This window comes from Myotis davidii, unplaced genomic scaffold, assembly GCF_000327345.1.
Source record: "Myotis davidii unplaced genomic scaffold, ASM32734v1 scaffold148, whole genome shotgun sequence".
Lineage (NCBI taxonomy): Eukaryota > Metazoa > Chordata > Mammalia > Chiroptera > Vespertilionidae > Myotis > Myotis davidii.
The window spans coordinates 2,683,772-2,687,767 of NW_006299479.1; positions in this window are offsets into that span (position 1 = coordinate 2,683,772).

Here is a 3,996-nt window from a genome sequence, read left to right on the forward strand (position 1 = left end):
GTCCAAGGGAAAGGGAGGTTTGAAAGGGTAAACTCACCCCTCCCCCAGCTGGCCTGGGGCCTGGGGATAGGACCAGGGAGGGCTGGGGCTGATGGTCCAGCACCATAGCGTGATCCACTGGCTCAGAAACTGCTCCCAGATCTCTTTGCCTCCAAAAAGCGTGGCTCCGGCCCCCTTTCCTTAACTGCTCATTTCCTTAAGTGCCCTAAGAACTCATTGCTTTTGAAAAGAAAAGAGATCTGCATGATGTGTACAATTTTCTGCCAATCCCATAAGCATTAGGAGTGTCCAGTTTCCATTTCCCATGCGCCAAGGCCCAGATGCGACCCCATGGGCAGAAGCCAGTGAGTTGGTAGCTGGCTGGGTTGTGCCCAGGCCAGGGACTATATATTGGAGTTTTTATTATAACACTAGAGACCCGGTGCACAAATTCGTGCACAGGTGGGGTTCCTCGGCCTGGCCGGCGATCAGGGCCAATTGGGGCCAGCCAGCCGGGGTGGAGGGAATGCAGGAGGTTGGCCAGCCAGCCAGGGGGAGAGACCACGGGAGTTTGGCTGGCCACGGGAGGTTTGCTGTGGGAGCGCAATGACCACCAGGGGGCAGCTCCTGCATGGAGCGCCTTCCCCCTGGTGGTCAGTGCACATCATAGCAACTGGTCGACTGGTTGTTCGGTTGACTGGTTGTAGCGGTCGCTTAAGTTTTTATATATTGAGATTTTCTGACTTCCCTTTAGGATTTTATACATCAACTGTTTCCCATCTCATCGGGTTAACAAGTAACACCCCAATTGTCAGTGCAGGCCCCCCCAAAAGTGTACTCTTTCTTCAATAGAGGTTCCTAAACACAACCCCTACCTCTACAGCAGGCAGGCAGTGCTCAGAGGCGATATCTGATCCTTTGTTCACAAATAAGGTTTTTCCTTAGTGTCCTAGCAGTTGAAAAAGGCTGTTCAGGACCATTTTTCCCCCTGCCCAAACCTTACAGATGACCTCATTTTCATTTGCATTCTCAATTGTAAATCCTCCATACCCAATTTAGTCAGTATATTATTTTATTCATAATTTTCAGGAGAACACAGGCCATTTCTAAGCAGAGCACAATAGGCATTATTCTTGTTTATGATGTTTCCATCCATCACTTGCCCCTCTGGGAGCGGGCGCAGGAACAGAAGACAGAGGCAGAGTCTGGGCAGTGGTGGAGAAAGGGGCAGGGACAAAAGACAAGAAGCCCCTGACTGACATCCGACTGACACCCATCTCACTATGTCTGGGATCAGGGCTGAAATCACTCTCTCCTCTGATATGTGCTCATTATTTATTCATTCGTTCATATGTTGTCTAGGTTTACCTTAGGCTGGGTGTAACGTGCCAAAACAGTAAGAAAAAATCATTGATCAAGCGGATAGGTGGTTGGTATTACAGATTTTTTGTTCATTAAACATGAATTGAGCACTAAGTAGATGCGTATGCTATGCCATTGGACCCTGACAATAACCCTGTGAGTTGGGCGTTGCTAGTCTCATCTGATTAAGTTCCATGACCAATGGCACCAAACCCATCAGAGGCAAGCCTCTTTCTAGGAGGGCTGGGAGACTACACGTGTAACAGGGTATCCAGGAGTCTGGCTTTTCCTTTTATGTCCACCCATTCTCTTATCCATTCGTCATCCACAGCACACTTACTGCGCATGTGCACCAAGTCTTTGTAATTAATCAGCATCTTCCTAGGATGTAGTGCAATCTCAGATGAGGAAAAGAGACACAGTGGACCAGAGAGAAATGAAAAAATCAGGGGAGTGAGAGGACCACTCAAACAGAGTGAGGGTGAGAATTAGAGACGACACTCAGAATTCTGGTTTGGGCAACTAGTTGCACAGAGATCGTAGTTACCAAGAGTGAGAAGACAAGGAAAGGATGTGGTCTGGGGGGAGCAATGAGATGGAAGAGGTTGGCTTGAAATGGCGTCAGTTTAAGGTGCTTGGGAGACAATCAAGGGAGGGTGTCAAGTAGGCAGTTGGAGATCATGGGAAAGTTTGGGCTGGAGATATAAACATAGAAAGTGTCAACCAGATATGATGCAATTGATGAGATTATTAAAGAGAGAGGTCAAGGCCAGGGTCCTATGTTTAGGGAACAGGAACCTACCACGGGGATTGAGAAGAAGCTAAATAGAGGCATGAGGGGGAAACTACAGAGTGCCCTGTCATTGGAACTGATAAACATGTATTTGGAGAGGTTGGGAGTAGACGACTGTGTGGAATGTTTCCTGCAACTCAAGTAAGTTGGAGGTGGGCAGATGGACCCCAAGATTTAGCAACTTAAAGGTTGACAGTGGTCTTAACAAAAACAAGTTTGTGTAACCATAGGGCATAAAGCAGAGAAAGTAAGCTCATGATTGAATGGGGGGAGACAAAGGGGAACTCACCTGCACAGACAGCTTGTTGCAGAAGTTTGCCTGGGGAGGTTACAGAGAAATGGGGTGACAGCCAGAATAAGGTGTGGGGTCTAGGGGAGATTGCAGGACCAGGAGGTAACTGAGTATGGGGTTTCTTGCTTCTTGCTCCAAGGAAGTGAGGAGGAACTTAGGATGCAAGAAAGAGAGGAGATGACTGAAGGAGGAGATGGACACAGCGCGTTGTGAAGGATTGGCTTTCGGCGTGAGAGGATGGAAGAAGGAAAGGATGTATGCAGATGTGGTAGGTCTGTGGAATTAGTGGTGGCAATATCTAGTTTCTCCATACAACATGAGAGTCATCAACATTTAACAAACTTACATGAAGTGCCTCCTGTGTGCCGAGGCTACGAAGCACTGGGGTGCAAAAGGAATGAAGAGTCATCTTTGCCCCAAAGAGCTCATGGTCATATGGGGGAGACAGATGCCTGGATTACAAGCTCTTTACAAGACAGCGTTATTCACAGGGCACGACTGCAGAGCAGGGCACAACCCAGCCCATCACCGGGGCAAAGACAGTGGCTTGGGTTTGCTGGACAAGGTGCTCAGCCTCACACACTAGTAGGTGCTTAACAGATACCCCTCTTTGACGATGATGATTATTTAGAAGTCAGCGTTTCTACAAATGGAGCTCATGATTTGGGAACTGAAATCTATAAAACAGCCTGTTGTTTTTTTCCTCCTCTTCCTACAATGCCAGTCATACAGTGCACAGCAGCTCTGTCTCCAGGTCAAAGCAATAAATTCTTCTCGTAGTGATTGTCAGGCCCCTGTGACCAATAGCAGGAAGAGCTGGTGATGCTGGTTTGGGTGAGTCTGAGGCTGGCTTTTAACCTGAACATCCTAGAAACTGCAGCGTGGCCTGGCAGAACATCGGTCCTCCTTACATCCTTAGAGCAGACCTCTCCGAGGTGAGCTTACCTCTTCAGATTCCCCTCCAGCCCAGCATTCCAAGAAGTGGCCATGCTGTTCCCTCGGGTCTCTTTGACAAGAGTTTTCATTCTGCAGAGCTATTGTGAGGTTTGGGGCAGGGCAGAGAGGTAAGAAAAGGAGCCCAGTCCTGCCTGAGGCTCAAGGCCAAGGGCTGCAGAGCCTGTAGAAACGTGGGCTGCATTGGGTTAGTGCAAAAGAATCATGTCTCAGCCAGTGGAAGTGGAGGCCCCCTGAGACCAAGATGAATGCAGGAGGACTGGGCCCTGCAGTGCAGTCCCGTAGGCGAGGAGAGGAAATGGTTAGAGACATTACCCTACAGATCGTGAGGGCAGCTACTGAGCGTTTCTCACCTCTATCCGACCCCGGCACCATCCCCATCCCCACACCCTCACACTGCCTAGCAGATGTCAGGTACTGGGGGAGGCAGAGTATTGTCATGGTTACAAGGACAGCAATGTTTGTAGCATATTGACCTCTCAGTACTTCACTCCCATCTGTAAGGTGGGGATGGTGATGATAACAGCGCCAGCAGCTGTATCGTAGGGTTGTTAAGAGGATGAAATAGAATAGTTCCTGGCATGTGGTAGATTTTTAATAAATAAAACCTGGGTGA